The sequence below is a fragment of the Eleginops maclovinus genome, chromosome 11, assembly GCF_036324505.1.
Source record: "Eleginops maclovinus isolate JMC-PN-2008 ecotype Puerto Natales chromosome 11, JC_Emac_rtc_rv5, whole genome shotgun sequence".
Classification (NCBI taxonomy): Eukaryota; Metazoa; Chordata; class Actinopteri; order Perciformes; family Eleginopidae; genus Eleginops; species Eleginops maclovinus.
Genome location: NC_086359.1, coordinates 18,708,425 through 18,734,406, shown reverse-complemented (window position 1 = coordinate 18,734,406; position 25,982 = coordinate 18,708,425). Strand labels below are relative to the sequence as shown.

At 39.8% G+C, this 25,982-nt stretch overlaps 1 protein-coding gene across 2 annotated transcripts in view; it reads left to right on the top strand.

Annotated features, from left to right (window-relative positions):
* The first annotated feature begins 1,953 nt into the window (after positions 1–1,953).
* gabra3 (gamma-aminobutyric acid type A receptor subunit alpha3) overlaps positions 1,954–25,982 on the top strand; it is a 94,370-nt gene continuing 70,341 nt past the window's right edge. For both annotated transcript variants that reach the window (XM_063896211.1, XM_063896210.1), the window contains exon 1: positions 1,954–2,302. The gene's annotated coding sequence lies outside the window, so the exon portion shown is untranslated. The remainder of the gene's footprint in view (positions 2,303–25,982) is intronic.

Below are 25,982 nucleotides of genomic sequence, written 5' to 3'. Positions count from 1 at the left end.
ATTTACCCTGCGTTTTATTGTCCACATTGTTAAATTAATTCAAATGGCTACTATAAGTCACCTAAAGGTTTATGCGTTGGCTGAGCAGATATGATAACTTAAATCTCAAAGGACTTGGCTACAAAGTTGCTCATCTATTACTCATGAACATTAAGTCTTTATTTGGTTCAAGCACTCTCTAAAGCAGTCTGACTTCATGAGCAGCCAAAAGGAGCACCATTTTAAGTCCAAGAAAATAAATTAACACAAATACTGTGTAACATTTAACAGCAATATTGTAAATGTAACGGCAACACCATTCAGATGTTATTTTCCAAAGTGTTTTTACTGTAGACAACATAATATATGTTATGAAATTGTTATTATCGTTTGTTAACAGGCAGCCTTTTTTTCGGATTTGATGGCTTGTTTGAGAACTATTCAACCAAATAATACCATGAGAGAAACCTGTGCACTATGTTACATATAGTAAACACAGCACAGTAACTAACCACGATATTTTACATAGTTAGAACACAAATAAGGAGTCAGGATTAGATTATTAGACACCAAAAGGTAATCATGTTGCAAATTATCTTCAGCAATAAAGATAAATATCATTTTAAGCGTCAGTACATCAACCACTTAAAAGCAGATTTGCACTTCAGTAATTTATGTTACTGGCAAATTGTGCTTTGAATTTTCTCTTTTTTATTTTGCACTACCATGGCCAGAAAGTTCCATTAAATGAATCTAGAATAGCATTTCTCCTCAGAAGTGGGCAGAAAATCAAGGTCAATGCTGTATTCTTGTGCTCTTGCATGTTCCTTACTCAGTTTGGAATCTGTTCTTCTGACTTCATTGTGCTTTATTCGTGATTTGGAGACAGCATCGAAGCTAGAAGGAAGAATCTTTGAAGGTCTTTTTTTTTAAATTATTATAGCTCAGGGTTTTTTCACTTTTTGACAATGAAAGGCACTGCAAACGGTTCAGGTTAGCTCGAAAAAGGTAGCTAATCTTACGCTGACGTTCTGTTCCGACATAATGGGCATTCATGTGAATTTTCACAGCTCGCAAATCATTTTCCGATTATTCCAACACCATGTGTATGCAGCACTAATCCCAATGTTAAGGAAAATGAAACTTACTTCCAGCATGTGATTACAATGTGTTCCAAAATGTAATACATTCGTTCTATGTCCATGCTTAAACCTTCCACCAAATGACATGAAAATTGGGCCAGTAGTTTTTTCTTAATCCTGCTGACAGACAAATGGGAAACAAGACCTCCATGGCAGAGGTAATTATCAAAATCCATGGCAGCTTTAATTTTTCATTTGAAATCTGACTGAGAGGTCACTCATTTGTCCATTTCTGCCACTATTAAAATGTTTTAATGTGTGTTACAGAAAAAAATCAGGTCAGAAACACACAAACACACCTGGGAGTTGGCACAGTGCAGGCACACTGTTGTACTATTTACCGCTGCATGAGCAGGGTGAGAGGTGCCATTCCATGCCTTGCCCAAGGGCACCTTGTGATGGCTTGATGGAGAGATGTCAGATTTTTATTTCTCGTGCCTGCCCAGATTTTACCCAGCTCCCTCCATCTGATCAGACCATACACCCCAAGGTCACAGAGTGGGAAATTATCAGCTCCCGCTTCCTCTTACTGCAATGACTCACATGAGGTTGCTATATCACTGTCAGCAGCAGCGGCGGCTCACAGGCTTGGCATCTCTGTCAGCCGCGGTTGGACCTTGGGCACCTGCGTCAGTGCTGGAACCGCGCGGAGCCCACAGAATAAGTGGGCCCACTCACTGCTGTGGCTCGCCTGGGAGGGTTTTTGTGCATTAACGTAAGAGGAGAGAGAGAGAGATAGGGGGAGGGAGGGGGGGGGGGGAGGGTGAGAAAAAAAAGTCCCCTCCAGCTGTCGAGAGCATCACTGACAAGCTGGTCGGTAAAGAGTGAGCCCTTTGCGCAGACGTCCACCGCATGTCCATGTGTGCATTGATCTGCGAGTGACAGATCACCGCCTCCAAAGCAGCCCCCGGGTTCAGGGTTTGCCCCTCCTGACCAGCACCAATCTGAGATGGATAGACGGAGGGGGCGGGAAGGTTAGTTTGAAGAGGGCAGAGCTTTGCGAGAGGACGCCGATTTCCCCTTATTGTTTCACCGCTGGACAAAAAAGAAAAAGAAAAAAGAAAAAGCAGTGGACAATAACAGCTGAGAGAGGAATCAGTCCGAACAAGAAGCTCATTAACTCCAAGGAAAGCCAGTCGGGAGAGAAGAAATTGCTAGAACACATCCCTTTATATCTGCCGGTGAGCTTATTATTATTATTATTATTATTTCTTTAAATGCTTCTCGGTGTTTATTATGGGTTACGCACATGTCGCTGCAAACATTGTAGTCGGGGATGATTGGTAACGTGCTCCATGACAATGTTTCATTCACATGTAACAACTGCTGTTTGTGTGAGGCTACTGCAGTGCAAGTGATGGTTTAACAGGTCTCCCTTGCATGTTGAAGTGGGGCTGAGGATGCGGCGTTGCATACTGTATGATAAAGGTGTGCTCCGGGAATTAAGTGCTGTTATGGGCACTGGAAAGCAACACATGTGGGGCTTGTGTGTTTGCATTTGAGACAAAGGCTCTGCTTTAAAGGCTTGACATCTCAGGAAAGTCAAATGGCTCCACAATGCGACACTAGTGTTACTTTCCCTTAATGGGCAATTAAACGACGGCGCGCGTAACGGTTATTTTTTCTCTTCGTAAATAAATCCGCACATGCTTGACTCAAGCTCTCGTGCTCGTTGACCCAGCGTGCGCAAAATCCTGTCAGACACAAGCTACCGCAACCAGTGACAAGACTGTTGAGCAGAGGCTAACTTAACCTTGGAACAAAAACCCATTACAGCGCAGGGTCTGCCAGTTTGGTGCGTCTTCTCACACACACACACACACACACACACACACACACACACACACACACACACACACACACACACACACACACACACACACACACACACACACACACACACACACACACACACACACACACACACACACACACACACACACACACACACACACACACTTTTAAATACAATGAATTCCAGCGTGTGATTTTCCGAACAAGTTTAACTGAAAAAAACCGATGATCAATTGCATAACGACAGGAAAAAATAACATTTCCATGTTGCTACACGTTTAATAGTTCAAATAATATGTGCATTTTTAATATTTAAACTCAATATAGCTTTGTTTTGCTGGAGAATCAAATGAGGAAGGGTCAGTCTGCCTCATTAAAAACAAAACATAATCCCTCGTTGAGAAATCTGTGTGTGTCTGTGTGTTTCCACCCACCACTCTCTTTCTTCCATCCCATCACCCCTCCTCCCTGTGGTGACCATGCATGCTATGCAGTGGGTTAATGGCCACATATGCGAGTCAAATTGCAATGATGTTTCAATAACATCCGTCCTCAGCCGGACGCATAAGCAAATCTGCCCCTCCTCCCCCCTTGAACATATCAGGTTAAATTGGGTCAGCACAAACAAGACAAACTCGGAACTACTGTTGTTGTTTTGTTTGTTTGCAGCCCAAAAAGTGTGTGTGGGCAGCAAATGGTTTCCACCCATGAGTAGTGAGAAGGAAAAGGATTTCTCTCAGAAAAAAATGATTTGTGATGCATCTGTGTGCACAGTGTGGAACAGTAATTGGCGCTTTTCCAGACAGGCTGTACATAAACAAACCTGTTGGTTCTGCATATTTAAAATGTGTGCACAGGTTAAGAAGCAGGCATGGTGTGCAGACACTTTGCAGCAGGAAGAGTTTTTGATATTGCATTAAATGTTAGCTTCATAGGTTTCTGCGTTTTAACCTGGGTCGTTCTCTGTCATCCAGATCCAGGTTTTAAGAAGTCTTGCGCTTATGAGGATTGTCTTCCACTCTTCTTCCTGCCAAATGTGTAAGGAGTTCTTCCTCTGAACATCGCATATTCATGTATTTACCACACGTCTCTTTTGATGTAATGCACAGTCATCTGTAGCTCCTCGCAGCTTTCTCCCCCTGCTGATATCTCTCAGTCTGCACGCTACAGGGCTCATAATGCAATGACTCCCAGGACTCATGAGTGTGACCACAAGTAAATGACTTTTCTCAGCCAGTTTCTTCATCTGTTGAGACATACGCGGCGGCGAGACCCTTTTTTCACAGCAAATGGCTGCGTGGTTGAAGGAGAAAAGCCAACTCAGATTTATTGTCCAGCAGTGAATGTGTCAGGCAGAGCAGATTCTGTTGAGGCGAGGTGTTATCTTTTTCCCAGAGTTGCAGATGGATATGTTGTGCTTCTGCGACTCACTGTATTGTGAAGCTGCAACCATCTGAAGTGGCGTGATTGGAGGATGTGTTTGTAATTGCTTTTATTTGGATGCAGAGGCAGCCAAATGAAACGGGTAGAAAGCATAGAAGCAGATTGTTGCGAGGATTAGCATTTCCATATTGTTCCTTGAGGCAGAGTAAGGCATGATGGTGCAGTAAAATGCAAAGTATCTCAAGCGATTCCAAAATAAACGAGGCTAATGTCTCCAGGAGTGCTAAGGGGAAAGCACAGTCTCAAATATTCCGCCCATAAATGACCATTAATGTTAACAACATTTCGAGGAACCAAATTAGTATACTAAACAATAAGCCTTGCATCGCCTTGCACAGAAGCTTGTTTTGGAAGCGTCACTGAGATCCACCCCAAAGCTCAAGCCACCGCCTGATGATGATTATGATCACACATGACAGGAGGTAATCACAAGAGCCCTGTAAGTATATTGAGGCTTCAGCCATTATCTCGTCAGTCATGACCACGAATATTTCAGAGGAATTTTACTGCGTGGCTCCACGAGGGGCAAAGATGATGAAATATGGAACAAGGCGGGACAATAAGAGAGGCCACGCTGTGTTAATAGAGACCCGGAGACACACTTACTTCACTTATCCAGCCAAACCAAAAATAATTTGTAGGAGGAAGTGGAGAAATTGAATATTTTAATGTTGTTGAGTGCTTTCGGATTACCCCAAAATTACTCGTACATATTCGCTGCTTTCGAGAGTTGCACCCACCTCACTCATTCTCTGGCTCGCTGAGCTACCATCATTTCCCCGTTTATGTGCAGGGGAGGCGGGAGATTAATCACGGAAGCTCCATTCACACAGGAATAATGTTGCCTCCAGACGCCCTAATGATTTACGATCATTTCTCTGATTGTCACTGATCTTAATCATGTGCAAAATTCTGTTCCCTGGATCTGTAATTTGTAACGGAAAAACTAAAAAAACACAAGAGTCGTACTACTGTATTTCGGTGGAAGACTCTTAACAAGAGTGATCTTTTGTAAAACCACATCTCGGAGATTAAGGTGCTAAACCTGCTTGCCAACACTGCATAAAACATTTTCAACAAGTATGTTATGCGCAGTGCAAGTCCCTGATGACTGTTTGGAGTAGCACAGTTGAAGATGTCCTTTAGATAAGATCTGTAATATATGCGTATATTGTTGTATTTAACTACAACCGGCTTTCCTTAAGTGGGTGTAGAACATAAAAACAAAGACATATGTACAACAATTTTACATATTTTCCTCTAAGGAATCCTTAACATTCATCATTTAACAATACCTGCTTAGGATCCATTGTTGGCGCAGATGTTCACCTTTTGTTTCTCACACATTTACAGAAAGAATGGAGGAGGTAATCGCCTTCAGCGTACGTGTTCTGCAAAGAGAAAGAACAAGAAAAAATAGATCACAACTGGAATTCCATTTAAGCTTTTCAGATTGGAGCCAGTGTTAAATTGACATGCTGTAGATATGACTCATATGTTCCCTTTTGAGTCTGTATGCAACTATAGGGTGTTGAGAACACAATGCTACCTTATAGCTGCTTATTTTCAACTTCTTATCCTCTAACGTAAAGCGTTGCATCACGATGGAGTGAATTGGCAGAATGTCAGCAGAGAAACTCTTTAAAAATGTCGGACGTTGTTTCATTATACACATTCAAGACCTCAAATGGTGCTGAAGAGAGCCAAGAGCTGTATTTGAAGCTAAGAAACAGCTGGGAACGTTGTTTGTTCAGTGAATAATGTGCATTAATTTGATCAACCCGAACAATAAAGATGGAGTAAAGCATTACATTTTGGCCTTTTGATCAAAATGGGCAGACGTCCAAGAGGTATTTTAGACTTTACAAGTCAATGAGTGAGTCGTCAGATTTGGTTCCTGATCCAGATTAGTTGAGAAACAGTGCTTGAAGGTTGTTGGCAAAGAGAGTAGGGGCATATATTATGAATCAAGGTGCCTGGTACAAATTGCAGTCAAGTGTGATGTGTGCAGAGGGGAGTGGTGGCACACTTCTGGTGTGTCTGATGCTGCAGGCACACATGAATAGAAAATTAAACCCTTCCATGGTTGCATAATCACAACCCCCCCCCCCTAAAGAAAAAAGAAACTGCTATTATTCTGCACCCACACATCTCACTGACCATCTTGGTCACAGGTTTACCTCGATTTCAATTAGAATCGTGATGCTTCAGGCACTTCATTTGTCACTGAACTAGACCCTGCAAAAACAGCCCACAGCTGTTGCCGCGGTAACCTGGTGTTTTTGGCCGAAGATATGGAGAGAGGATTATTGGGAACTTTGGAAGTCAAGAAGAGAGAGGAGCTTTAATTTGTCTTTGCTTTTTTTTAATTAAATGGACCCCATTAAATGTTGTGTGTCACAAGAGTCCCAGGGGGCAGGATGTCAAAATATAATGCACCCAGAGAGGAGGAGAAGAACACACACGTTTTTGTGGTTATTCTGAGACAGCTACAGTAAGTGCAGGCTTTTCGATATTCAATATGATGCGTGTTATCCTGCTTTCAGAGCATGCAATGAATCCTGATCAGATTGACTGTGTTCTCAACATCTTCGTCAAAACGTGGACGTGAAGAAGCATTTCATGTAACTTCTATATTAGATGATGGCATTGGCCCCAAGATAATACACTCAAAAACCTTGCCATATAAAAGACTATCTGAGGCGGTGGAAGGCCACAATACAGCTCAGCAATTATTGCAAAATTTTAAAATAAAAGGATTTTCAGCTTTTGGTCGGACAAAAAAGCAATTTATACATGTAACTTTGAGTTTAAGAAATGAATGATGATGATTTTCTTTCAGTATAGGATGATTGTAGATCAAGCAATCAATACAGAACTCAGCAAATGAATACAAATGATGGAAAGATGAAGCGAGGGCTCTCACGACATCAGATTTTCAGTACATCATTATTGGGACCAGAAGATTTCATTTGAAACAGTACAATTCATCTTTAACTTTGCTTTAGATGGATAAAAAAAAAAAGAGATGGATGTCTAATGGATCTGAAAAGGCCACTGGATGAACTGATAAACCAAAACATCCACAGAGAAATGTCTCCCAACACTATATCATTTGTGGACAAGTGCCTCCCGGTGCAGAAGTTCACGGTTCATGCCATGTTTAGAGCTCTTCATCACATTGTCATACAGAAAGGTCAATGTACATTGCTTTATGGCGAGGCTAAGCAAGGGACTGCAATTTCCTTATGCAACTCCATCTTACTCAAAGCACATTTCTGCACAAACAGCTCCCTTATAAGTGAACTCCCTACAGAGGCCATGGTATCATTATTTTCTTTTATCACAGGCTGGCAGATGATTGTGGGTATGTTAATGTGTGGAGCGTTTGGCCACCCTCATGCTGTCTCAGCCTACTCGTTATTGCACAAGGTATAGCTCAGGAGAACACCTTACCCAGAGATGCTTTTACATCAGCCTTTCACTGCCATGCTCCAATACGATGTAGGTGTGATGATTGCTGTTGAAATGTATCTTTGAAATGCACAAGGGGATTTTACAGTTTAAATTAAAGCATAAGCTACGCTGTCAAGAACAATAATATATCAGATACTATCAGATTGTGTACATTTTTCACAGGAAATCTGTTAGTCAAGGTTATAATGACTGACTAACCTGAATGCTTCAACAAACAGAGGGAGTCATGGGGATAACAAATGCTAAACACCGAGAACATAGAAGGCTGCAGGGATGCAGGAAGAGTAAACATCAAAGATGTTAAAAAGGCCTTAATTGCGATGCTACTACGCTGGAGGCTCGAACTGAGGGGCCCAGACAGCAGACACCTTTAGTCTTTAACCTTGACACAGAAAGGCAGAGGCGACTCCGGTCTGGGGATTTTTGTCACAGAGAGGATCTAAAGTTCAAAGGCAGGTTGGTGCCATGTCATTCAAAGACTAAAAAACATTAGCAGCTCTAAAAATCAATGAGAGAAGGGGCATTCAGTGAAAGATGCTAAAAGCAGGAGAGATGAAAACCTGTCTCTCTGCATTGGTTAAAATCCTTGCAGATTTTCCACCACGTTTTAGCAAAGTCATGGTTAGGACAGATAAAAAAGGCATTGCAGTACTGGATTAGTCCGTGTGAGTGCTAAAAATGCTACAAAGATGTCATTCCAAATCTAATCTTTCTACCTTTAACTACGAATTGTAATGATTATAACAATAAGATGTGGTTTTCTTGAATGGTCGGACCCTTAAAGCACTTTTATCTACAGATAGTTCTACTTTTGATGGACCATAAAAGACCATTTGTAGATATATACCTCGACAAAATATCCTTCAAATATGCGAGGTTTACCTGGGTGTAACCAGCCTGGCAGAGGAGCTTTTATTAACATTATGTATTGCCTGAAAATGTACTCTACAGACATGACCTACAGCTTCTTACGCACTCACAATAGCTGCATACAGTAACATCTTTATAACTGCTATGGGGCATACCTATGAATAATGATTCAATCATTTGGTACTAAAACCGGGGCCGTGCAAAGACTTTCCCATCTCCTCAAAACATCTTTATCTATCTCTTCAAGAGTGTTAGTTAAAGAGGAGAATAGAAGCTTATATGATGCAGAGAGTGTAACAAGGGGTTGTGCACAAATGCAGAAAGACTATTGCACTTCAGCTACAGATGGGGATGTCACATTACTAAAAATTAGGTAGTCCATACCAACACCAGTGGAATTCCACAAATCCTGATACCCCATCCGATACTACGATGAAAACCCAAAGGATAACAATAAATCCTGTGTTATGTTCCTTCTTTATAGCGTTTTCCATACAGGTTTTTGTTAGGAAGTTAAACAAGTCGTACTCAAACCACTGTAGATGTAACCAACCATGGAAATGTATATCTTTCTTGCTAATTTCAAAAATAGGGTGTATCCCATGGCTGATATTGAAGTAAAACAGGAACCGACATGTTTTCAAAATTTTGGCATGGACTGTATAAAGAAGTATCTGTTCCCGGGACAACCCTAGCTTCAAATGCCAGTCAATTGTTGTTTTTTCTCAAATCAGAAGGAATGGCATCCTAAGGCCACTGACAGTCAGACCCCAGCTTTGCTTTGATGCCTATCCATGAACATCACAAACAGGCGAAGGGACAACTTGTTCGGCCTCTGACATGCACCCTGAACAAGTTTGACTTCATGTCAATAATGTGAACACAGTTCTCTGTGACATGCAGCTGTGCCTCCGGTACAACCTGTCACATGCTACCCTGGAGAACATTCCCCAGCCCTGCTTCACATGCACGTAATTGGATGGTTGGAGCATAATGGGGAAATCTAATGACCTTTGTTTCAGTGGAATGAAACTGAGATGATATGATGATGATTTGGGCTTTTTTAGTGGAAATTTACCAATAGTCTCAAAATCTCAATGAAATCCTAGAACAAAAAGGTAAAAAATCATTCTATTTCTTGTTTGTGCAACCAAAATCCTAAATCCCAAATGAACAAACACAAAATGTTCACAATTAAAGAAGCTGAAACTATCAAATTTGAGAATTTTGTTTTAAACAAATTACAAAAAATCATCAAATCCTTCGCTGACAAATGATGGATTTGGTAGCCATTCCATCATCAGTCATATTTATTAATGCTGTAGAAGAGTATGAAGGATGATCTGACGACCTTTTAGCCAGTTCTCTCATCATTATTGACTTCCTGTGGGAGGTTCTTCTCGTCCAATTTGTTCTGGTCTCTGGATGGTTCTGGTCAATCACTTACAGTACGAGTCACTTTCCAGTTGGTGATAACATCTTTACCGGACAAATTAAGTCATCTAGTGAATCATTAATGGCCAACGATCAATGGCTGGCTTCTTCTGGTCAGTTGATTTGTCCCTTCATCTAATTGTTAGTTATAAATCAGAGCTCAACGGTAAATGTTTAGAGTTCCTAACTCAGATTGTTCAATTTTCCAATTCCAATTAAATATTAATGTGCTATAGTTGTTCCTGTATTTTAAGATGACAACAGTATTTAAATGACATGGGAGGGTTTGTTTTCAATGTAGCACACTTGAAACTACCAACCAGGTGCACACACAGTAAACCTTTAAAAGCTGGTGCTTTGTGTTTAGTGCTGTTTGTCAAGTAACGCTCAGGGTTTAAGAAGTACGTTTGCAAGTTTTCAATAATGGATGAGAAGGGAAAGAAGAAAAGAGGACAGCCTTAGTGAATGCCAAATTCCAAAGAAGCTTTTGTTGGAGTCTTACTGGCCCTGAGTGTTATAATATAATAATACATCTTTTGCAACCAAGCAACGCATCAATTCAAAACAAGGGCCGCATGCTAAAAATGGACAATAGTTCAAGTTTTTCGGTTTTCTCTTTCCTGTAGTGTGTTCTATAGGATTGTGTGCATGTAAATGATCTAAATCCCAAAGTTCACTCAGGAGGGAATTTGTCTTCCACACACACTGGGCTCTGGTTTCAGACAGAGGGTGAGAAGACGTGCTGTAGCACAGGCAGCATGAGAAAAACAAAGAGCTTTTTGAACATTAAAGCAGGTAAACATGTCACAGCAGAGGCACAGAATACAAATGACACAAACTTTGAATCAGTAATTAACATTTCAATCAAGTACTTTCAGTTTGTGGGATTATTGATTCATCCATCGTTTCTGCGGTAGTCTCACCAGACACTAAATTCTTTATTGATTGGGGGTAGCTATTTTGTGTGCGAGTGGTAAAGTGTGTTTAATGAGTGATTTTGTGGTATTTGGAATACATTCTTTGTGATGATGAGTTTAAACACACAAAAGCACTGAGGCCTGACATTATCAGCAGACTGCAGTGAGCTTTAGTTGCAATATGATGCATGCTGCTAGGTCATAAAAGACTTAACAATACACTGCAGAACCAGGGGCACCATAACACTATACATGTATTGATCCAGTGTTGTAAATGATTAAATACCTTGGTGCATATTGACTCTGTTGTTTTCAGTGTGTCTTATACTACTATGTTATTTCTACATGGGTTCCGGTGGCGCCTCACTTTCTTCTTCTGAACCACAGAACTCTGAAATAACTTTGAACTCGCGGAGACAATGATAAGACCATTATATTCACTGTGAAATGTGCCTCAGTAATTGAAAGTTCTTTCCGTGTTGTTGGGAGCATAGGCTGGCGTTTATTTTAAGATCAGACTTACCAGTTTACAGTTTATAAAAAAATAAATGAGAGCTACCTAGCTTTTTTGAGAGGCAGATGGATAAAAACACTAGGCGAACTCTGATGATTGTTTTTCACAATATAACACATTTAAATGATATGATTTAATGTGGGTTCTTTGAAAGTAGTCTAATCTGTTACTTTTAATTAAGACTCACTTTGTAAGGAAGTAACTGTGGGGAGGTAATTAAGCCTAAGTAAAGTCTATTTAGCTTGACAAACTTTAATTGCACAATCCCTCAGCAGTATGAAGGCACCATTTTCATGACAAATTATTGTTATTGTTGAGAGCAGGCCTATGGTTGGCTTTTCTTTCCACGGTGTAAAAAGGTTCTCCCAGTTTTGTTGGAAGATACCAACTGATACCATCTAAAGTACAATCGCAATATGGTGTTCATAAGAATCAATCTTAAAATATTGTACAAAATAGCTTGTGTGTTATCTTTATGCATATATCCGCGGAAAAAATGAAGAGACCACTTCAGCATTATCATTTTCTCTTATTTTATTATTACTAGGTATGTCTTTGAGTTAAATGTTGTTGTTTTTTATTGTATTCTATAAACTCCTGACAATTTTTCTCTGTGTTGGAATTCAACAGACACTGGAATGGCTGCCATTTATGTAGAGATAAAGATTTAAGAAAAATTTGGAGCACACTGTGGCTCTTTGAACTTGTCTAAGCCAGCAGTGTCAGGCATCAATTAAGCCTGCTGTGTACTGTGAATGTGAGTTGATAAGTAAGTTGTTTCAAACATGTTGGTCACAGGAATTAATTCACTCTTCAATGAGTCTCTTGTCCTTCAAATCTATTTGTATGATTGGTGTTGAGTTAGAAGATAGCTGGGTGACGTGATGTTAGATAGCTGTACCTGTGTGATGAAGAGTGTAGGAGGTCTGTTCAGTACAATTATGATGGAGCTATTTTGTAAAAAATGTGGATGCACTCCAGAATGTATAGGGTTCTTTATTTCATCCAACGTTCAACCAAGGATCTTAAAAATTGAGGCAGTACATATTTCTTTAATCCTGCAAACAGACTAGAAAAACCAAATTGTAAGAATAACCTTCTTGGGAAACATGCTCCTTTTATCTGCTCCGTGTTTCGAGTTTGTTCAAAAATGTAATCAGGTTTTCCTTGGCCCATGCTACACCTTCCCCCAAGTTTCATGAAAAGTAGGTTTTCCGTAATCCTGATTACAGACAGACAGAAAACAGAAAACAAAAAACAAAAGGACAACCTTCTTGGCGGAGGTTATCAGATTGCAGAAGTACTGGAGCTTATCAGCCTCACGCTCCCCTGCTGCTTACAACATAGTAGCATGAGTGGTGCTAACTGAGTCTTGCTCACCCTGATGCCTTCAGTCACACTCGCTGTAGTTGTGTTCATCACAGCCCGACCAGCAGACTCCACCAGAGTGATAACTTGCTGCACCAGCAGTCAAAGCGCCTTTGATCACCAGAATCATTCTCACCACGGTCTGCCAGCCTGTGCAGCCCACACAGAGCATCAGGAATTCTGCCCTTCACGGATACTCAGTCACACTTGCCACAGTTTGGGCTGATGTAGCCACAATCAAAGTAGCCAGGTGCCGTAATCCAAACCATAGTTTCACTCATCTATGCGCCGTTCAACATCATGCTCGCCGGAGACGTGCTAACCTCAGCCACAATCAGTCATGCACACTGGAGTTCTCCACAGCCTGAGCAGCTGGCACTTTACGCTACATGAGACCAAGCAGCCATAGTTGGAGTCACACTTGCCAGAGGCACCCTCACAGCTGCCATCGTTCACACTAAGTGGGATCCTACTGGCCACACAAAAAGCCACAGTAAACATCTCAGCCACGGAGATTCAAAGCAGGACCCAACGCTGATCCCAGCCCTGTTCAGAGTCACGCTCACCTCATTTACACCAGAGGGAAAGCTGATCATAATTGAAACTGGGGGGAAGGAACTCCCAGGATACTGGAAACACTATGAATTTATTTATGTACCAACATACATGTATCGAATTTAAATGTGTCTTCCTTCTATCTGTGTGGTGTAATAAGAAGGTAATAAAACTTGATGTGTGTGCGCCTCGATTTGTGGGACTCACATTTGCAGCATAAGGTCTTTTTTTGAGGCGCAGTATCTGCTCTTGAGATAAGATGAAATATTTCTTGCAAGCCTAATGTATTTCAGGGAAGAACACCAGCCGTAATATCCCTCTGTGTCATACGGGGAAAATGGGTGGCCGACTCTTGCCTCAGGGATGTACGCCTACATTTCTGGCTGAATGATGATAAGTTAAAATATGAATTGCCTGTTTAAAATTCAGTCAAAGGACGGTATTTCTTCAATATATGGATATTTCCAATAACACACATGACACTGAATAACCCATTCAAAGTGTTAGAGCGTATCACATTATGCTGAAGTCGGCATTTCAGGGCAATCTTTGAATATATCCAACGATTATTTAAGACTGGTAATGTGAAAATGTCCCTTTTTACTGGTATCTTTCATATTTTCTGAAGACGGTTTTTCTGTCTAGTTACTAACCTGTGACACACTTGTGAAATATTTAGTAGGGCGGATTTTTTCATAAAACCCAAAAGGTAAATGCTGAAAAATCATAAAATACATTCAGTCATTTTTTTTACATGAATCTGGGTAAATAAAATCTATTTCCATAAATACAGCTATTATTATTGTTGCTTTTGAAAACCAACTCAGTCCTCATAAAAGAGACTGCATGGCTCAAATTGTTCATCCTTGAATAATAACCATATATTTTATTTTTGAAAAGGATAAAAAATAAAACACTTACTGAGCACACTTCCGTCTAAGTGATAAAGACCAGCCCAAGAGATTCAAGGTGAACTGTAGAACGGATGTTTGATTAATGGTTAAAATTATTCTGTTGGGCCAGTGTACTGCATGTGCTGGACTCTCCTGCTCTTTGTATGGCTATTACCACAGAGTGAAACCTTGCATTCCAATTACAGTTAGGCTATATAGCCGTCATTTGTGTTCGTTATGGCTATATATTCTACTTACACCGAATGGCCAGCCTGCCCATGAATACTTTATCGGTTAGTGTGATCGATAGCTTCCGATAAAGCCCCTTAAGTTGGATAGATTCAGTGATGTTGTTTAAGAACCTACTGACTCATGAAATAGCACAATGTAATGTGTTGTAATATTTTCTGAAATATTTGGTACTTGGACAATGCCTTCAATGTTTTCGACTGCAGTGGTCACTGTTTTCATATCATGACACTATTTAACCATGTTTGGTCTTCTCTAAAATACTTCTATATCACTACTAAGCGTCTAAAAGCGCTGCTTAGTTTACAGATGCAGGAAATGTTGAACTGGAAAAGTCAGGTGGATGACCAATTTGGATTTCCATTTCATTGCCACCCATCCAATAGTTGTCGAGACATTTCACTCAAACCCACAAATGTCGAGCTCATGTTGGCGATACAAGAAATGTTAAGGGGTCATTAGGATTCATTGTCTAGGGACCAGACATGTCTGTACAGAATGTGCTGCCAGTCAATCAAACACAGGTTGAGATATCTCACCCGATAAGTGGAAACATTGACCTGTTAAGGCTCTAGAGGAAAGAGTCAGAGGAAAAAAGGTCTGGGCAACACCTGCCATGTTCATGCACTGACCGTTTTGTTCGAGCAGTGATACAGAGTGATTTATGGAGCATTTGATTGATGGCGATGGCATGGAATACCCATCGGAGAACGGTCCGGATCATGCTCTTGCACCGTTGGGTCTTAAACCTTCGATAAACCATAAGACTAAAAGAACAAGATGAAATTGGACAGATGTTTGCCCTGTGGCTCCCTATCCTGTTTCTCTGATGGCTTTGGACAACTATCTGCCAGTCTTGTGAATGGACTTCATTGGAAAATCCATGCTGCTATATTTTACAGATTCTCTTTATGGACCAAAAAGCTGTGATATACTGTAATTCAGGATGGGCTATGTTAATGGAACGACAATTAAAAAGGCCGGTGATGTATTTTTAAATGTTGTTGGTGGCTCAAATATATCAAGTTGGTTTTAGGGGAACTGACCTAGTGAATTTCATTGTACTATATTGATTTTTACCTTCATGGACCAACCAAACAATGGCTGCCAGTCCTTCACCAATTAGTGAGGTCCACCTACCAAAATATTAAATGAAAGGTTCCTTCATAAAATAAACTGATTTCAGAGTGGTTTGTAGGAGTATAGCACCTCAAAACCCCAGTGTGACAGAGAGAGTTCAGATCATTAACAAAACTAGACCGTGTAAAAGTTTAAACAGTGTTGCCTTTGGGCTCGCCTTCAAATGTCTTGTTAGCAATATACTTCATTGGATACTTAACATAAAAAATGAGTAGGAATGCGACCTGTTCAATGTGGTTCTTTCATAATTTACTGCTTCCTGGCTTGAAGCCAACGTTCCTTTGGGAGAAAAAGTGGTGACTTCAGTGTCTCACTTAGAGAACAACAGTTTGTTCTTTTCATGTTATGGCTGGATGAATCGCTTTACACATAATTACTCTAGGAACCTAATGACATACGTTATAAATGATAAATTATGATAATTTTCTTTTCACTTAGGATATTATTTGTTTGGAGTCGTAAAGAATTGAATTTTTATTTAAGTAGTGGCATTTGTGGCATCTGCTGAAAGATTTCCCATATCAAGATGTTTCCTTTCAGAAAGCCTATTACTCAAGATTGATAGGAGACTGCTGTGAAATCCAACTTTTTTCATTGTTATTAGACTTCAGGTCAATGAGAGTTCTCAGCGCCCATTCAAACCAAATAGTTTTTTCGTTAGTACTCATTTCAAATGATTTTTTTTTATGTTATAAGAAACTCATACTCGTGCTGGACTAACTTCTGCAGTAAAACCCTAACAAGGACTTTTATGGGGCCCGCAGACACTCCTGGCCATCAGCTCACCAAGCACTTTATTAACCACATTGTTCCAAGAATCAGACACCAGTCAGATGGCTTTAAATGGTTCAACAAAATGATCCAAGTGAGCGTTCAGCAGGTTAATCATAAAACAATTAGCGCCATGCAAACAAGTGGAACATGCTGTTAACCATGAATAATGCACGCACCCCCAGGGCCAATTAGTGGGGGAGCATCATCATTTCACATATGATTTCTCAGGTAATATTACTTAGACACCACCAAGCATGATAGTGACAAAACCTAAAGGGATTATGCTGTTTGCACACGGCCAGTGTGGCCTCACGCTCATTCTAATCCACTGGTTCATGTCCTAAGGGTTCTGTATTAATTCATATACATTGTCATCCTTTTTCAATGTATTTAGAGCACTGTGTAGTCCACAGAAAATCCCTGTGTTCTCTCTACACTGACACAGTATTGCATGCTGTTTCCATTGCATGCCTTCCAATCCCACAATCATTTGTATTCCCATAGCATTCTCACAGCGGCAGGTTACAGCGCTGACCTGCAATATCATTCCCTGCACACGGCTGAGCTGTGTCAATGCCACTGTGAACTGACTGTCTAAACATGCGTGTCCATGCAGGCAACAAGGGACTAGTCTCGCTACGTTCAGCCTTTTGTAGAGGCACTGTCATGGGAGGTGTGTTCTTAGTTCAACATCTCTGTACTTACATTTATCTGAAAGATGGGCACTTCACTATTTCCATTTTCACCCTCTTTTGCTGCACTGAGTGATACTTAACTGCCAATGCAGGTGAAAATACTTTCTTCTGCAAGTGTGTTATTTTTATGGAAGCAGTAGCAGCTGAAATAAAAGATATGCAGATGTGGCATGATGAAATGTGTTTGGTTTTTCTCATACTCGTAGGTGGATCAGTTTTAAATGTCACAAGGAATGGCAAAGAAGAAGATGCACGATGCAGATATGTGAAAAGGTTACTTATAGAGTTACAGGCAACTGTTTTTAAGGTGCAAAGCTCAAATCTTCTAGGAGCAGGCATTTTCTTCTGTCTATTAAAATGTTTGGTATTAAAACCAAATAAAGGTGGGTCAATGACATCTCCGTTTGGTCAAATACATACAGCTCCAGAAAAAATTAGCAGACCACTCCAAATTGTTCTTACAATTGTATCTCTACATGTATGGCAACCATTCCAGTGCCTGTTGAATTCCAAAGAAAACATGTCAGTAGTTTATAGAATACCAAAAAAAAAAATTCAAACTCAAAACATTTCTATAAATAATAAAACCAGAGAAAGTGATAATGCTGAAGTGGTCTCTTGATTTTATTGGGAGCTGTAGACACATCCTTCCCCTGATGCATTGTCCCCATTAGATAACATCCATTTCCAATTCTGTTCCCAGCTGGTATAGAACAGAAAGTAATAATTGACTAACAGTAAACACTAACTGCCAATTGCAAGTATAGAACGCCAACTCCATTCAAGACAACACAAATAAAACATGTTGACCCCACCACCAATTTTGTGCCTCAACTCATGCTTTGTTCTTGTCAAACTGCCTGTGCTGCAGCACCTCTTCTCACCCTGAAAAACGTAGAGATGTACCGCACTTTGTGTTGGAGCCAATAGAAGTGAAAGTGTAAGATAGTGATGTCACTATGTTACAGAGGTCAACAATGGAGTCTAATAGAGGCATTTCAGGATTTTAGCCTTTGCAGACCAATTACATGAACAAAAACCTATATAACACAATACAGGAAAGGAAAAACTCCAAAAAGCATAACAGGGCCCCTTTAAGATATATATATTGGGCTACTTAATTCTCACTTTTAAATCCCTTCCTTGTTTCTTATTGTAAGCCAGCTTGGTTACCCCTCCTAATGGGCAAAGACTTTGTTCCAGCCATAATCATAATCCTTTGAGGAGATGCAGGACTATCACAGTGTGAACTGAGATATTAATTTCTCCTCCATGTGGAGCCCCGCTCTGCTGGCCATGTAATGCTATCAGCTTTGAAGGAATCTTGTCTGGTTAAGCCTTTCACAAACGTTCTGTTTGACATCCATTTTCTTGCTTAGAATTGAATGTTTGCTTGTATTGCCGGAACACGTATTTTCAGAAAGAGCATCCTGCAACTGTTTAGTTTACTTTCATCCGCTTGTGTCCTCATGTGAACTGTGCAGGTTATTTTGATGTTAATGAATAATTAGTATACACGACACTATTTATCATCCAACGTAAACTAAACATATTGTAACGATGAGATAATAAATTGGTGTCATGAGGCCCATAAAAATGTTGTAATGTTCATGTTTCTAAATGATCATGCAGGTTAATATTAGTCACAGATTTTCACACTTCTTAATTATGTTATTTGTGAAGATAATAAATGAAAACAGCAATATATTTAGTATTGCATTTTGAATCTAAAGATAATGAATGTTTTTCACTAGCTCCAAGAGACGTTATGGTCTGTAGATTTATTTTTCATTATTTCCTCTTCTCATTCTCTTGTCTTGTGCAAACAGTGACTTGTTTTTCTCTTGCTCTAAAGCCCTAAAGCTTACCATGTATCTTAGCTGTAGAGCCCCAGCTAATGATGTTTTTGTTCAGTTTCTCTGTTTATTTAATGATGATGTTGAAACTGCATTAGCGGGGAATTACTTGAGCTGGACAGTTTTTCCTCTAATCATATTTTCTTTCCTCCCATTCCCTTTGGCATGTGTATCCTAAAGTACAGCAAAAAAAAAGAGGACGTATACTTTATAGTGTATGCAGCCTATTTACTTTGCTCTCATTAGGTGAACCGCTAATTCCTGAAATGCAGATTAAAAGCAGTATTAGCTTTGTCATTAAAAGGATTAACACAATGTAAACTAGACACCAGTGAATGTCTGCAATCTAAATCGAGCAGGCATTGAGTTGGCAACAGTGTAACAAGGCCGGAGGTCATATGTGTGCGCAGGTGGTGAGTGCTAGGGAAGGTATTGCTCTTCACTGGGATTCCTTGATGAACTCTGACAGATCTCACCTACAAGGCATGCTCCCTGTACCTGCTTTAGCAGCTGCTTTCCAGCTCATTTTAATTCATGGCTGTAGTGAATGGTATGCAGATCAGCAGGAGTTTGGTGTTCCGTGTCTCTAATTGTTGAAGTCACACAGATTTACATGATTATTCTATTTATCTGATGAGATCTCTAGCTCCCAGCAGTATGTAATGAATGCTACTGCAGGGATGATTACCCCCTAAAACATTACAGTGTCTTTATAATCATGTGTGATTTTAATAACATACATGTTTCTTTCCCCAGCTAAATTCTCCAATTATAATTAATTAAAAGTCAACCTCCAGGCACATTTGAAAGTATTCAAAAACGGAAAAATATGTCTTTAACATGTTAGATTTAGAAATCCTGGATCTGGCCTAGTCCCGCAAAGTTCAAATTCAGAGAGAGATTGAGCCGTACAGGTTTGATTAAAAGTCTGATGTGCCTAAATTGGCGACTATAAGACGCATCAGAATCGAAGTTAACTTTAATTTGTTTATGTTGTTTGTTAGCTCATTAACTTACTACTGGCAGTGGCTAACTGGGTGTGAGACAGAGATGAGGCAACCAGTTAGGGATGTCCCAACCCCGAGCCGAATCAGGTCAAATGTGTTGGAGCACTAGCCAATAGAAGCGTGTGTGTAACATAGTGATGTCAATATGGTACGGAAGTAAACAAAGTAGTTTAATGGAGGTGTTTCAGGCAGGGGGAGAAAGCGCCCTCTGGCCTTTGCAGACCATTTACATGCACAAAAACCTATATATAACACACTACAGGAAAGGGAAAATGGGGCCTCTTTTAGTAATCCAAACTCCCACTCTCTGCACTTCCAAGTCCTGGAATCTAGACAGTGATTTTAAAATGTGTGACATACCTAATCTAGCTTTTGTTACATTTAAACATCATATTTTAGCAGCTCAATGTGAACACACCTCTCTACTGACAACCCTTGCAAAGATACAGTCAGACATTTGAGCGGACAGGGATCATTACGTTGTTTGAGAACTGATTGAATAATCAGGGTTATTAAGTCAACACTCTTTATTGAGCTCTGTTGATACCAGCGTCTGGGGACAATCTCCAGTCATTTCTAAGTTGTATACTTTACAGATTTGATAAATGGATATGAAATAGAGTAGATTCAGCAGTATCTATAGAGAATTACACACGCTGTGCCCTGTGTGCAAACGTGCTCAACTGGGTAAGCATTATAGATCTTAACCATTAGCAAGTTGACAGGTATACCGTTGATGGCTTATAGAAATATTGAACCAAGGTGTTAGCCAAATCAGCTTTATCCAGACGCAGAGGGGACTGATGGACCCATCTAATAATCCAACCTCACTTTAACATGAGAGAAAAATGGACTGGAATATGCTTCCAGTGCTTTATGAGGCCATTCCTAGAGCAGCCAGCCATCCTGGTTTTATGGAAGCCAAGGTGCATGTCTGGAGTTGAATCGTTTCTATAAATTTTGACTTCTCTGCAGTTTGTGTTATTGTCTCATCACTTGTCTCTGTTCCACTGTTGCACATCCTTTGCAGAGATCTTAAGCTCCTGAAAGCCTTGCCTTGTCAAGAATCAAGTCACATTTGCTGTCACATGCAGTGACAGTCACATGAATGTCACCATCACATTATTGTACTCGCAGTTTACTTTGGAAAAAGGGTTTTTAGCTCCTTCCGAAAATCAAACTGCAAATGTTTAAATGCTTTGACAGTTCTGTGAATTTTAAGAACTCTGGCCTCATTTTGGAATCCAGATTTCTGTTATTTTCCCTCTACTGTCAGGTACATTTATGCACACTGTGTGAAAAGACTGTGAAAACAACTCCATCTGTTATTTTTTTTATTAATATCTTGATGCTAATGCACAACAGCAGTGGATTTTAAAAGATTTTACAGTTCATCACCCTCATAAATGTGCAGTTGAAAGGAGAGTAAGTCTTTTCCAAGTATATCTTGGCGACACAAGCAAGGGGAAGACTTTATTCCTTAGATTGCTGCCAAGTTTATCACTAAGCGTTCATCAAGTCACTTCACCTTAAATTCAGAGAAGATAAAATATGTTGAGCTTTGATTAAACTTGCCTATCAGGACCACTTGTGCTCTTTTATTAGAAGTTTTATAGTACCTTTCAGCACCTGGGAACAGTATATTTATACTGAAGATCAGTCAGCCAAACCTTGGCACAGCACGATGACAATGACAGCATGGAATTTATTTTTCTTCCACACTACTACTGGCAACAGAGGCTTACTGTCATGTGTTTCTGAGTTTATAAAGGATATAATGTACTCTCATAACATGCCTGTGAGGAACAAAACAAAATCCTTACAAATTGTCACTGCTGTAACATAATAGCGATTGGACCCCATTGGAAACAGTTTTGCCTGGCAACCAAATGCATAGATCATTTGGCGCTGATGAGGCTTAATGATCATAATCACACTCGTACCCAAAGTCCCGACATAGAGAAAAACGTTACTCGCTTATTAGGTCCACCTGGGTTTCATGTGCTATCCATCTCTCATCAGCGACATCCCATCAGCATTGCATTTTCCAAGTGTATGCATTTAAACAGGTTTGTGGATGGGACTTAAAAAGATTGGCTATATAAAAGTAATTGAAAGTATGTTCAAATGTATAGATAACTGGCTCTTAGGTGTTAAGTGTTGTAGTTTTTCTTAATTATCTGGTAGACTGTATAACATATGGACCTTGACTTTGCAACGTCACCCTAAAAACTTGTTGGCTTTGGCCTTCGCCATCTTGGCAGTGATAACAACCTGTGACTGCAACCACCTGTCACTCAAAGCATCCACGCCCTTGCTTATGCATAAAGTTAAGCCTTAGCATAATTAAAACAGGAGAGTTATATATAAATTCAACAAATACAAGTGTCACACAAGGAGAAAATTAGCTTTAGACACCAAAACATTGCAGTAGCTTTTAACTATTCTTCTGTCCTGTTTCAGTTCAGCAGAAGCTTTGAAAATGTATTGATCTTAAGTCCTTTTTCTCCTCTTTGTTTTTATATACTCGTCTAAGAGGCATAGGATTCTAATTTCCACCCCCCCAAAAAAATTACAAGCTTAGTATTCAGTTATTTTACGCATGTGGGTGTATTACAGACCACTTGGATCTCTGCGAGATGCTCACTACATGACCATTGCATGAAACCAAATGAGACAGGATTTAAGGCTATTTTTAGTGAACAGCCACTTGGATTAAATGGCTATAGCGCTCTGTCCTAAATTCAACAATTACTGCAGTCAACAGTGTTTTTTGTCTGATGAGGTCCACAATTTATTTTTTCTGTGTTTTCCAACCATCCTGAGCAGTAATGGTACCAGTGGGTATTTATTTGTATAGAAAACATGCTGTGGACTTTATAATACACCTTTTTGATTTTCTTTTAGGCCATGATTGACAAACAATAGGCAACACTAAATGAAGTATTTATATGAACAATTTAGGCTCTGGCACTTTTTATTTTACCTCAATTGTTCAGCAAATTCTTCAGTACAGTCGTGCAGTCAGATTATTCATCTTATTTGCATCCAAGGCATTTATGTCCTTTTAATTCTGTCAAGTGTGATTACATTACTCACTGCAAGAAAATCTGACAGCAGAATTGAAAACAAATGTAAGAAGAGAGAAAGCGGAGAGTGCTTTAGCTCTACTGTCACCGTAGGCGAGCTATTTTTAATTTGGCAACAAAAGCACCATGTCTTTTTCCCCCATCCTTTGCGTTCTCGGTTTCAAGCACAGTCTGAGCTCCAGGGACTGCTGCATGACAGGTATTGGTAAATCAGATGTATAATCGTAGAAGGCGGCCGGAAGCCAGATTTATTTAAACGCCTTTTTAGTCTTTTTGCTTTTGAAAGACTTCGTTCACACTTGTAAGAATGCTGTCTAGTAAACTTTCTGGCTGATTTTGCACTGAAGTTTTAATTGGTGCTTAGGTAAACATGTACTGAATAAACAAAACAGAAAGGAACCTTTAAAAAGGGAATGTGATAGACGATGGAGTATATGGACTAACTAATGAGCATAATTACATCATCTCTTTTGGTCTTTAGTTCTTTGAAAGTTTACTTTTTTGTCTGCTGAGCACATTATTAGAGTCTACCAATCTCTGTCTCTAATGAGAACCCTCCCTACCTTTCAACTCTACTATCTATAATGAGTAGCAGTGTTATGACTGAACCTGAAGGCGTAGATGGATCTAATGTCCTAAAGATTTATTCATCCAGGACCTTTAAAGCCTTAAAGATGACACACACGCAAAGCGCTTCCTCATGTGAGTGGAAGTGGCTCAAATATATGGCAATATGTCAGGAAAATTAGCAATGCAATTTCCAGACAGACATTAAGACAAGGGAATGATGGCCCTGACTCCAGAGGGCATCCTGTAGTATTTATGGAGAACATTAAATGTTTAATGGATAACGATCGAGAATTGGTTTTAACACAAACAGAGAGAAAGGAAAGAGGGCAAGAAAGGAGGTTGAAAACATTAAAGCCGAACTGTATGCACATAGAAAAAAAGATCTCACCAAGTCTGCATCATTTGTTGAGCAACAGGAGATGTTTCATTTGACACAGTCTGGGAGTCGGCCGGCCCTGGAGCATGACATCTGTTGAAAAGGAGATGAAAGCTTGAATTAGGAAAAACAACATTTGAGCTCATTTACATGAACTGTATTACTGGCAACAATTTTCTTTTTAAAAGCAGCTACTCCGTTTTCGGGGAATGCATGTCAGACTTGACTTACTCTGAACTGGGACCCTATTGATCTCGGTCCCATGTTCCCTGCTTCAGTATTTTTCCGCCAAAGGTTGATTGCATAGGAAGTAGATGGATGGATGCTTTATTTATTGCAACAAGGACACACAGTCGCAGGTTAATAATGATGACTGTAAATATTTTTACATCAATAACCCTCCATGGCTCTGGGATTTATGAAGCAGTATATCAATGTATATTGGTTCTTGTCAAATCCTGTGTAAGTGCATTGATTGAAATTGTCAACACGTTTGATACATTATTTAGGAAAAAGCTAACAGAATAACTCATGCCGATTTACATTTCCTGCAAGGTCAGTCATTTTGAGTGATGGAATATTTTATTTCCATTTTCTTTTAACTAAGCCTGTGTGACTGTAGTTCCTGGTTGCAACCTCTCAAAAGAAAGAAGAGAAACCTTTTTTTTTTCAACGTTAATATTGGGTATCTGTGGCTTTTTTGGCCTTTAAGGGGCAAAAAAGCATAATGTTGCTCTCACCTGAAGTTCTATTTATTGAGATGTCTTCATCAAGGTATGAAATGAATACATTTAACAAACTCAACAACAATGTTTCCCATAAATCATGATCTGGTTACAAGAGAGTCCACAGACTTTGCTGTTTTGATGTGGGAAATAATTCTTTCTTCTGAACTTCACACAACAACTGTATCGAAGCGCAGAAAGAAGCATGTATCTGCTCACCGAAAAATACGTCTCTCAGCCGAGGAGGACGCCATTAATGTTTACATCTCAAGTTGTAGAAAGCCTTTTGTCCATATGTGCATGGTAGAAAGAAAATAGCTGCAATATTATCTCCATAACCAGGTCATGACTTCTGGAAAGATACATTACAGTGAAGTTTTCCAGATATACCTTTTTTAACCCTTGAAGCACCAGTATAGCCACCTAGTTCTATTATATCTGAAGGCTTATATCCATAATACTCACACCGAAGCTGTGTTCATTGACAGAGCACAATGAAATCAAAATATGCCTTTTTGATTTTAAGGTAACCCTTTGAAGCTTTTTGGACTGGATTTCTTCCACATTTCACAGAGCATGCAGCAGGAAACAGCTGTTCAATGTGAAACACAAGGAGAAAGTAAGGCTTGTAATAAAGATGTTAATGACACTTGCTTCTATCGACTAGTGCCCCAACACATTGTGATAGGCTAAAGGCCGGGACATCTAAGCGGGAACAGAGCCGGCCAGCTAACCGATCAGAGCAGACTGAGCTCTGGTTTCAGACAGAGGGGGAAAATAGGTACTGCAGCACATGCAGTATGAGGAAAATAAAGACGTTGAACATTAAAAGAATGGAAACATGTCACAGTAGAGGCACACAACGCAAATTTGAACCTGAATATGATCATAAGGGTCCCTTAAAAACTAAAAATGTTCAACCACCTCAAAATATCTTTAATTCCTCACGCACGAAATGCAAACAATTGGCGGGTAACTCAGGGTTCTTTGGCTCATGAACATCAGTGTAAAAGTATTTTAAGATGTGGATGTTGACTTCACTTTGTTTTCAGCTACAACCGATATTAAGAAGGCTCTTTTAAAGTCAGAGCATCACAAACAGAGTGTGGAAGGAT